Genomic DNA, 12,218 nt, shown 5'->3' with positions numbered 1-12,218 from the left:
AAAAAAACTTAGTCATACAATTCAAGAAAGTAATTTGTCAGTAAGCACAATTTCATAAATAAGGCGATCCAGTTCAAAACAGTTCATTATAGTTGTGACGAATAGAATTCTAAACGGAACTATTCACTCCAGACCTTTGTTTTGTAAACCAATAATAAAAAAAAATTAAAAATAGGATGGAAAACATTTCATATTAAGCCTCAATTCACTAAACTTTAAATTTCATAAAATTACAACTTTAATATCAGATGAAGGATGTTTCTCTCAACGTGTCAGTTTCCTCGCGATGTTTTTGGCAGATTCAATTTTAAAAATTAAAAATTCTTAAAAGTGTTTAATAAGTTGCGTATAGAAGTCGAAATTAAATTTCACTGAAATCACGAAGTAACATCACCGACTCATCAAGTTTTTAAAACGCGCTTCTTAAAAGAATTGGAGAATGAGGTCATTAACGTTTCATCATTGAAAACCGTTTGATAATTCATGATTAGATTTTACGCAATTCGTAGGTGACGTCATTATTATTAATAACTAAGCGAATTGTTTTACAGCCTCTAAAGATTTTTGGGAAAACTTCCAGAAAATTGCAACTAAGTACCGTGGCATCTTTCATGTAATTTTTTTATGTAAATAAGAGTAAATCTTATACATATTTCAGAAACATTTTTTTTTGGATGTTTGTCACAATTCTTGAATTTCCGCATTTGACTACACTGTATGGTTGATTTCAGTAACACAATGCAAATAAAAATTAAAAGTGGTTTGATTTAGTTAAGATTGGGACGGAGTCCAACACCTATCCATAAATCCATTATGAGTTACTAAAACTAGACTCGCCTCATTTTAGCAAAATGTTTAAAATATGTTTTATTGAATTGAAAGTGGTTAAAAATGTTAGTTTCTTTGAGTATACATCATGCACATATTTCACACGGTGGACCCTAGGAAGATTTAAAGTTTAAATAAACCATAAATATTTTCGAAAGAACGGACGTATTTAAAGTGACGTAACTATTACTTTCTTCAAAAAATGAAAGTGAAGTTTTTTACTACTTTTAAATTTTGAATGACTATTCTAAGTAGGCCATTATATTAACCTAAAATTTACTAACATTGCTCGATTTCTAGGAGTTTTATGTAAGATTCTTCGGAAATATTTTTCATTCACGCCTTACCCCACGCCTCAAACTAAAATACAATTAAAATTATCTTGTTGTATTAAATGTTATGTAAATTCCCTTTTTAACGAAGGTTTTCCTTTTAAGTTTCGAGACCTTATGAGGAACGGGTTTTCATTTTTTCCAAAAGAGGGAGTGCCGACTTATGGGAGGTAAAAAAAATATTGATACATCATAAAAGACATTTTAATATGAAATAACGTCATTTATGCGAAACTAGTAGCAAGGTTATATCTTATTTTAAAATTGATAATGTTATGCCATCGAGACGTTGTGGTTACATTTTCTGGCAGACATTTTGAAAGATGGTTGTAGATTCAAACTTAACCGTTCACTGAATATTAGTCAAACTGAGAATATCGACCAAAGGAGTTAAAATTTACAGATGATATTCAGTCCGGATGTTTTCCTTACTTTAATATTAGGCCTCCATCTTAAAAGATGGCGGCATGTTCATTTGAAGTCCATGAATGTAACGAATCAGTATACTTAGTGCCTTGGAAAAACAGGTTTTTTTTTTAATTTCTAGCCATTTTTTGCCAAGATGAACACAGATTGAAAAAACTTAAGGCTAATTATTAAGCATTCAACATTATGTTAGTCATTAAAAGATAAAGAATTTCTAAGTTCAACCTGAATTCGGCTCAGTTATAATTTTTATAATGTTATACAATCAATGAAAATGAAGCTAAGTTAACTATTTTTAACGATTGATTAATATTAGTGCACTATTAGTTTTAAACAGTTTTTAGTAATAAACTAAGTTATGTTTAGTTAAAAATACCCAGAAACGTTGAGCTAAATTTCCACAAAGCGTTATTTGCTTAAACCTCAAGGGAAATCTGCATCTACAGTGAAGTTAAATGATAACAATGCAACTGAATAAATGTCAAGAAAAGCATTACTGGTGCAAACAAGCTCAACTAAAACCTAGTTAAATTAATGTGAAATCTAATCCAAGCAAAAATATTTCCGGAGAATGTTCATAAGATAAGCAAATTATGATATTAAATCTGAACTTTTTCACCTTGGAATTTTTACTTTCATACAGACGGAAAAATTATTTTATTTAAAAAAAAATTATCCTTATAGACACATTTCAATTTATTATACCTAAATTTTTCGCGGCTCATATGGGTGGAATAATTTTAAATAATTTTAAACTCCTTCGCAATATAACACGTGGTAGAATTTTTGAACTGAGGGGGGTTAGCGTAAAAACCGAGAGTTGCCTGAACTTGAAGGGAAAAAAAATATGAGTAAGGTCGCAAATCCGGATATAGTCTTATAATTCGAATTAGAGTATATACTATCGCTTAAATTCATTAAATTCCATTGAGAGGAACATGAGACGTGTAGATTTCTCCCCTAGAACATCTCTTGCTTCCGGATCTTGCCTTGCAGATTATCACTCCTGACTGTCCGATAAGAAAGAAACTTTTGACGAACTATAGAATGACGGCAACAGGTTTTCAGAGGACATTGCTGATAAGGCACAGGTGAAAACCTTTCTATAAAGAGGGAAGACTTACGTAATAAAGCTATTGAAGAGTAATATTTCTTACATTTTGTATTAGAGTAAATCTTGTTTGATTCTACGTGTGGTTATCACTTAGATTGTAAAAAACTTTAGTTTGGTGTGTGTCTGTGGTGAAAAAACTGGTCAAAAAATTATGTGCCATCAGGTTTGAGCTCGTATTGAGTTGGAAAAATTATATTGTACACTTCTAGCTCAATGCAAGCTTCAGTAGTGAAATATTTCTTACGTTTTGTATTAGAGTAAATCTTGTTTAAGTCTACTTAAATTGTAATAAACATTTGTTTGGATGGATGTGTTTATGTATCTGTGGTGAAGAACTAGTCATAAAATTATGTGCCATCAGGTTCGAGCTCAAATTGGGAAAGAAAGAGTTGGTGCAATTATATTGTACACTACTAGCTTAATGCAATGTTCAGTAGTGAAAAAGGGTCATGTGCATACCGTTCACGAAGTGTTTTGCGACCATAAATTAAGGCTTTAAAAATTTTGGTTGCTTAGTCTTTGATTTAAATAACAGCCCAATGAGCTGCATCGGAGCCTATTTCAAAGTCCTACTTGCTAGGGAGTTGTTCCTTCGAGATTAAACACACCTTCGGGCTATATCATTTTAAAACAGGAGCCACCCATAATAGTCATAAGCTTCTTAGAGTTTCCCTTCCTTAAACGAAACTGTTTTATTTCTATTAATATTAAATTAATCCTGTTTTAATCCGATTTTTTATTAAAATTGACATAACGTGAGTTGAGATGCCAAAAATTTGAAGGTAATGGTTTTTTTTAATACATATTACATTAAGCAAATCGTTTTGTTATTATTTCGATTTTCATCTAATTTCTTCTATTAGTTGCACGAATAGAGGTGGGAAAGTACATGGCAAGAACAAATCCCTTCGTAACAGTCTCAATGGGTAATGAACCTGCGGTTTGATCAGAACAAATCCCTAGACCCGGCCAGCAAGACGCCAGATTACAGGAGCTGACTATACCACACCCGGCACTAAAAATTACTTCATCAAATAAATCTTCAAAATGTAGACCTTCTTCAAATAAACTGACGGGAAGAGTTTCTTAGCACCCAAGAATCTTAAATTTATGTACCCTTTTCCTCTCCAAATTAAAGCTTACGCAAACATTATCTATCTTCATGCGCTTCGCAAAAAAAAAAGAACTAACGTTGGATCTTTACAATTAAATTATTTTTTATTAAAAAGGGTTTCCGTGAAAAAAAACCTAGTCTGGCAGTTTTTGCTCTTTTAACTTGTTTACCAAAGCTAAACAATCGAACATCATTACGGGTTCATTGTTCTGGCTCTAGAAGCCAATATTCGGCATCATCTCCCTTCCAGGTTTTTGTCAAAACATCTTGAAACGGGTCTCAAAATATGTGCTCGACTTTTTGCTAAATTATTAAACCCGAGGTGGTTTTACGCATTTTTCGCTTATGTACTTAATTTTCATTCATAAATCGTTTTCCACTAAAGCAATGCATACACCTTTCTAAAGTAGAAACTGTATGATATTAATGCTAGAGTTTCAAGTTTTCCACGTGCAAACTAGTGATTTAACCACACGTTAATTTGATTTCCAATAAAAAAGACCTTGATAAAATTTGGAGAAATTCTTTATAAATAAATAATTATTAAATCTGTTACCGTAATATTAATTTCATGAAAAGAGCCAATTTATCAGAGAAAAAATAGGTGTGATCGATTTGAAAGAGAATAATTAGCATTTCTAGTATTATGCATAAAAAAAATAGATTATTGTTATTGAATTTCATTAATGGGACCTATTTAGATATGAAATTAAATCTGATCCGTTTTCAGTTATAATTAATTTGAGTTGTCATATTAAACTGCCCAAACAATTACAGTTGAATCACACTTAACCTAATGGTTCGTTAGACTCTTGATTGTTGAAGATCGCAAAATCGATCACGTAAATCGATGTTAGATATAATAATATTAAATATTTCTTTCCCGTTGTAAAATCGATCAGCTTATAATTGCATAACATTCTTAGAGCTATCGATATATTTTATCATCGTCAAACTCGGTTCGCAATATGATGCCAGGGTCAGTGGCACGACAAAATGAAGATCCGCCACCAGAGCGCAGCAGCCAACCAAGTTGGATTAGGCTTTAATGAACTACTGTGTCTACTAATATTGCAGCAGCAGTAGATACCGCTAGAGTTTAGACGCACTGAAAGGCACATGCAGACTCGCGACACGAGGAAAAAGTGGCGCGTGCAGAGTTTGCGTCTCAGCAATGATGAACATTTTTTAACCAACCGTCGCTCACGACGGGCGTGCTTATGCCAAGGAGCTTGCCAGGTTGTTACATGCACTGAAAAAAAACCTGACGTTCCGGAGCGCGTTTAATAGCCCATCTAAAGACGTAACCCAATAAATATGGATGGCAGATGTCATAAAAAGGCACATTTTTTGACGCAGACAGCTTCTTAGGTGAAATTCCGATGACATATTAACCGAGCGAGGTTTGAGCTTGAGATACCTAGCTACTAGATCCGGTGTAAAATATTTGGGAGGAAAAGAAAAAAAATTGTTGGGAGCATTAATTATTTCAGCTTGGCCTCATAGAAATGACTGCTTAAAATCGAACCCTAAAATAAAATATACAAAAATACCCTTACACGCGTGTAATATTAAATTCATTCAAGTTTTTCATACCGTACTTGATTTTATATTTTTAAATAAATATATTTATGAAATAAGAAAGTGAATTTTATTTAAATTAAAAAAAATCGCCACGAAGAACGTTTTCATGAACATAAGATTTAATATTATTTAATGAATTTTTCCTTAAAATCTCAGTAATAAAACTGCCAACATTTTAGTTTAGTCATTCAAATTAGACTTAATTTTTAATGTGATTGGCAATCGTTTCAACATAAAAAAGTTCCTATATTTTTTAACGAATATAGTGGTTTTATACACTCGAGTAATTTCTGACCTTGAAACGCAAGATTGAAATAAACGTATATTTATTGGAATTCAACATGATTTTTAAGGTGGAAAATTTACACTATTGTTTTAAAAACCTAAAAATCTTTTTGCATGTGACGCAAATTCCTTAAAATTTTATTTTAATTAAAACCTGAGTGCAAAAAAACCAATTTACTTTTCATCAATTGCCAATTACTATAGCACTTTATAAGTTAAATTACTGGTTAAATCAAAAGATAATTTTTAAGAATGTCATAATTATTATTCCACATTGAATCTAGCATTAACCGTGATTTTTCTGACCATGTTAAAAATTCACGAGAATTCGTGCATAGCGTAAAATTGTTAAATAATGCTCATTTTACCGACTATATGCGAAAAAAAAATTCCTGTTGAAAAAGCTTCAAAAATTTAGCTACAGTTTAACAAAAATGAGACCACATGGGAGGGCGCAGTTTTCGAGAGTGAAATTAAACCCATTTCGAGGTCAGACACTGCGAGACAGCTCTCTTGACAATTTGCCGAGAAATCCATTTTATTTTACTTTTATACATAAAAAAAGTAAAAAGTAGAACCCACAAAATCCTTTTTCTAGACTTTGACTAAAAAGATCACACCTCTTTTCAAAGAAACAACATATATTTTTTTTTATTATTTCAAACTAGACTAAACACCCACATTTTTTGGTTCAAAACTATAGTGGGAATAAGTTAACGTTCAAAGACATTGCAATAAATTATTACAGATCGGTAAACCAATATCGCTGACTAATATTATGTCACTGTAATCTCTTTTTGTATTATCGTTGCGGTAAATATTTTATAATTTAATTTTTAAACTATGATAGGCTACCCATTTTCATTTCTCTCAAGAGTATCTGAAATTGCTTATTATCTTCAAGCTTACACTATGCAAATTAAATAGAAATTTATTCAAAAAATATTTCTTTAAGCACTGAAATATTTATTTCAATTAAAATTTTTCTTCGGTTAATTTCAAAAGCAATTCCAAAAATATTAATTTAACATTTTCGTCAATTTTAAAATTATTTTAATACAACTTCAACTAGCCTGGAAGGTTTTACTTCATTTCATTTAAAATTTTCTATTAGAACCTTTAAATGGAATTCATCAATTCTATCATATCAAAAAATTAAGGATGAATCCATCTTCTTAAAAAATTATTAAAAAAAATTGTTTTCTTACCTTTAAATTGTACGCAAATCGATAAATATCAAATTCGAACAACACGAAAATCAGTCAATTTTTCACAGAAATAAAAAAAATTACCACCTAAACTAATAAATTAAAAGTAGTAGTAGACAAACTATTATCCAGGTTTTTAATCACTGTTATTCACTTCATGTCCGTAAAGAATCGTTAATTAAAATAAGGTTTGTCAACTTCACGCCCACATTTCCGTAATTTCCGCGGAAAAATTAATTAAGTTCGTTAGGAATGTCTTGGGAAATATACGTATTAAAATGAAGTGATAGCTGCCGACTGATTTGTCGGAGAGGAAATATAAAATGAGACTAGCGCGAGTTGACCGACGTCCGTAAAATCTCGCCTCCTCACTCTGTCCTGGTCTGCCTAAAACGGTCGGGCCTGTTCGATCGTTCCTGCTATAAATACCGCCCGATTTGAAGCCCCAGGGCAATTAAAGTGAAAGTTTCTAGTGGGGGATGCCATCGGATCATCGCTACGCGAGCCACAGTGGCTAAAGCCGTTTCCTACCTAGCAGACCGTGAGCGCTGGCGACTCGATCTTGGGAGCTTTTTTCTAATTTTTACACTATCTTACCGGTTACCTCCTGAAAAAACCCTATCTAGAAAGTATCTGCCGGATACTACCGGTAAGAGACCTCGTCTTTCGAACCCCTTGAAGCGCCCCTCCGAATTTAGGTGTCTATGGTATACCCATCTCTTTCTAGCCCCCCTCCCTCGTTACACCTTCCGCAACATTTCGGAGAGAATTTCCGAGAGGTTTTACGTGATGCAACGTTTCTCTAGTATGATAGGGATAGTAGGTTTCCTACTACATCCCCCTTTCAAATTTCTCCCGGCACGCGGAAGAATCTTCTCCCCTTTGTTACGTAAGTAGATTTTCTCCATCTATCACCGAACGCTAAGAAAAGTATAAAAACCATGTATCATTACGAGGTCCAGACTGAACCGACCACGGAGAGGTCAGAAAAATCGAATGCAAACACCACTAGTCATGGGCAATACGCGGCGAATCAATCATACGTTTTGCTTAGGAGAGTTTAACCACCTTTAATATCAGAGTGTTGGGGTGGCTTTCAAATCAATTTCAATGGGGCTATTAATTTCATTTTAAAGTGCTTACTTGTTTTAAAAGATAAATTGTCTTTGTAACGAACGATGAGCAAGCCAGTGAAGCGTAGAATAAACGCGAGTTATATGTTATTGCCCATTGCCAAACCCTTTCACACTATTTTTTACTTATGTAACATTAAGATTAAATATATTGGTATTAATTTTCAAATTTCTATGTACGATATTGTAAAATTCTCAAAATTCTTTAACGATCATAAACCCCTTTATTAGTTAACCCCTACAGAAATGTAAGGAACTAAGCTTTCATATATTGATATGTTCTGTAACTTCTGTTAACTGAGATTATTATAGACTTACTATTTATCAAAGTAATTTTTTTATGTTCTACTGGTAATATTTTTTTGACATGATTTTGTTTATTTCAAATCAAAATTTAATTTGATGTTCACTGCATCTTCAGATAGTTTACTGCTTCATGATCAATTCATTCTTTAGTATACACAAATTTAATAAAATCTTAGATGGTTTTTCTTTATGGATAATCATGAGATCTGGCATAACAACCGTTAATAGTTTTTCTTTTACTTTGAAGACGGAATCGAGTGGAGCAATGATATAGTTAGCCTCCGTTAAAATGTATTTTTGATATATCTATAAATTTTACCAAAAACCTGAAGAATCTCACATCGGCTATATCTTACACAATATAATGTAAATGATGGGAAGGTTTTTAAGGTGAACGCCTTAATTAACTGCCATAGAATTTGCGTGTATGACCGATTAATTGACGCCTTTTACTACCAAAAATGGGTCACATCGTTGGTAGTGGTTCTCCCTATAATTGACCACCTATATGAATTAAAACATAAGATGTTCATACAAAGAATACTGCTAATTTGTAGATCCTTTACTTGACGTATTCCAAAATAATAATACTCGAGAACTTGATAATATTCACATGTTTCGAACTAAACACAGATGTTTTAGTTATTTGAATAAGAAAAGATTTTATCAAATACTTAATAAATTTTAATCTAATAGTTCATAAAATCATTTACTAGGTTTTCGAAACGATTAAAAAAATTTTAGGGCGATTAATCCAATTTAAATTTTTTGACACTTTTCAAAGTATGAGAAAATTTCTGACTTCAGTAAAATATCCCGTTTTCAATTATTTGCATTTGTTTTATAATAAGGATTTACAATTGGAATCGTTTTTGAACCGAAGTTGAAATCGACTATTGCTCACCCTTAAAAAATTTGTGGCATTGGCCTGGAAACTTTAATTATGCTTTTCTTCTTAGAAATATCAGGAGTCATAGTAAGAGATTAATAATTTAAATAACACTATCTACGAAGTTAATTAAACTAATTAGTATTGAATTATATTTTTGAAAAAACATTTTCATCCTTTAATAAAAGGATGTAGCTTCAAAAACCTATAAATCTATAATTAATAAAAATCCATAGGTCAATATTATAAAATAAAACCACCAGTCTGATTCCATTTTGATGCTTCTCCCAGTACAAGGGTGTGCGGCAGGCAGAATGTGATTTACAGGCGTATGGTTAAATGTATTTACGCCTGTATATCCTCTTCTCATACAATTATTATTATGTATATTTTCAACTAGCATTGATATAACAAGAAAATTTAACAACACCTTAACTTTTACAAAATTTAATTATTATAGAATATCATTAAAATGTTCTTAATTTAGAAGAGAAATATTCTTTTCTTTGCGAAATTAAAACATGATTTTAAAATGCCTCCTTTGATTGGAGTGCTTTAAGTAGAGCTCGGCATTTTCTATCCATTATCCACAAATTGGTGGATAACCGATTATTTATAAACAAAGTTGTGGATTTTAATACGATTTAACATGTAAGTTCTGTGGATAATTTTTGAGTATGGATAAAGATAAAATAAAGTGGATAATTGATCGAAAATGCCGAGCTCTAGTTTGAAGGATAATCCGATAAAATTAATCAGCAGTTTTTTTCTTCAGTTTCTTAATTTTAAATTTAAGAAGTCTTCCGTAAAGCAATGAAATCATAACATGAAAACGGTGAACCAGACGGTATTATTCCATAATATAATTTTGACTCGAAATCGCCCAAATAACCCTAGATAAAACAGACCATTCAGAAACACCGAATTTATTTATACGAACTTGATTGCTTTTTCCTTAAAAGGTAGGTAATATAATAATATTAAAAAAAAATAGTTAAAGACAAAACTGAAAGCTCTCAGAGAGGTATTACCGAATTTAATCCCCCGTCTTTATCCCACACTCAATGTTATTACAACTGCATTAAGTCATTTTCTACTAGCTAAAAAAATTCACCTTTACGCACGACCCCTAACATTACGTCACGTAACTTTCAAGGAATCATCCTTTAAGCTTCGTAACGGGAAAAATAGTCGGAAATCGGCTATTTTTCAATAGCACACCGAGGTAGAAAGTAAAATTAACGTGGCAGATGAATTGACAACCAATTCCCATTAATTCTTTCTTCCTTGCCTAGGAAAACTACCTAGTTTTAACTTTCGCAAACGCTTTAAAGATAATCTGACCCACATGACGTTAGATATATTTTTTCAAACGCTTCTTTCAAATACGAAGAGATGTATTTGAAACGGAAGATTTTGCGCTAGTCAGACTCTCGACGGACAGTCTGTAAATGCGTGAAGCCGATACCATAACGTAGCTCCACCTGGTGAGATATCTTTACAAATCAAAGAAATGAAGTCAGACGCCCGATATAGTGACTGTTTACAACTCTGCGGGAATCCCGACTTGATTCTTTGGCCTTTTATCTGACTTTCTTTACGAGACAACCAACAGTTGAAGTAGTGTTCGTTGAAGTTGAAGCAGAAAATGAACAAATGGAGATACGAGGAAAGTGAACGGAAAATGTTGTTACCAAATCAGCAGTTCTCCATATTGGCTCTACCATTTTAAGTACACTTTAGACACGGTCTTAAAAGGTCAATGTCAAATTTTTAAGACACATGATCATTCTCAGTATCCACATGAGGGGGATTTAGGCTCAAGGATATGCTGCCATCGTTTGAATAATTTCGTAATTACTATTTTGGGCTATTTCAGTAAAACAAAGTTAGAACATCTTTCATAGTATGACAAATATGTTATTTCGAAGTTTTGAATACAACATATCTTGAAAGGTTGAAGTGTGTTTACGTTACGAGTGATTTGTGCTGTACATGATAACATACAGAGTGAAACAGTTCAGACAAAGACATAATTTGAGTGCAAAGTCGCTGTACTAATCCGTAATTCTTATCATAAGACACAACATCGTGTTTGCTTTCATAGGTCTAAAATAATACTGAGTATGCTTTCGTGGTCAGTACAGCAACATTTTACTTCAAATAAGTAATAATCATCTTTATAGCCACACGAGCCGTGGTTTCCTGTTACAAGTTGGCCCACTATAAAGGGGTGCTAGCTAGCATCTATGCTACAGCTTCCCAAAAGTACACTATACTATTACCGATAACCTCAGCAGGTTTTGAAGGTAAGGAGACACCAGATAATATTGCGTAGAAAATCTCCATTAGCAAGAGGTTTGCGGAGAGAACTTGCAAACACTACGCTGAAGGGTTTTTTTCTGGGCTTTTCACCCGGTACCACTCTCCGGAATTGAAACCGGGGACCCTCCTGTTAGTGTTAATGTGATCTTAATTACAACTTAAAACAGTCACTCGCTAAAAATAACACTTAGCAAAATAACATTATTATTGAAGCAAACTTTTGTTACAAGGCCAAATATGAAGTGCTCGGAAGTTCTATTTCTCACAAGTTTAAATGCAAATTTCATATTCCCGGAAAGCATCAAGACATTAAGAAAGTGTGAATCCGAGAAAGAAATTGTAATTAAATCTAAAACAGGTTTCCACTAATACCCCAAGATAAGATAAAAATTAATGCAGTGAAAATTTAAACTTTCGTAATGAGGCCACTTACATCTCGAAGTATTCTAATACTCACACCCCAAGGTCTATAGTTTAAGCGCGTTATACCTAGAGCAGTACATAAATGAACTATAATATATCAAATTAAAAATTTCTATAAGAAACCAATTTGTGCTGTAGTTAATTTAAAAAGGAGGGAATACCCATCTTCCGGCCTTTTGTTGCCTTTTTATGTGGAATCAACATCTTGTAGAGCGTCAATTACTTTCTAGCGATGCTTGAATCGTTTCAGT

At 32.5% G+C, this 12,218-nt stretch overlaps 1 protein-coding gene across 1 annotated transcript in view; it reads right to left on the bottom strand.

The window, feature by feature from the left end:
* Window positions 1-7,745, bottom strand: part of LOC149708763 (uncharacterized) — an 87,187-nt gene extending 79,442 nt beyond the window's left edge. Inside the window, exon 1 of the mRNA XM_089865002.1 lies at window positions 6,892-7,745. The gene's annotated coding sequence lies outside the window, so the exon portion shown is untranslated. The remainder of the gene's footprint in view (window positions 1-6,891) is intronic.
* Window positions 7,746-12,218: the final 4,473 nt, after the last annotated feature.

Source organism: Phalangium opilio, unplaced genomic scaffold, assembly GCF_054372755.1.
Source record: "Phalangium opilio isolate 3A_F unplaced genomic scaffold, DU_Popi_V2 ptg000013l_1, whole genome shotgun sequence".
Taxonomy (NCBI): Eukaryota; Metazoa; Arthropoda; class Arachnida; order Opiliones; family Phalangiidae; genus Phalangium; species Phalangium opilio.
Note: the sequence above shows the minus strand (reverse complement) of the source record. Positions and strands in the feature narration are given on the sequence as shown.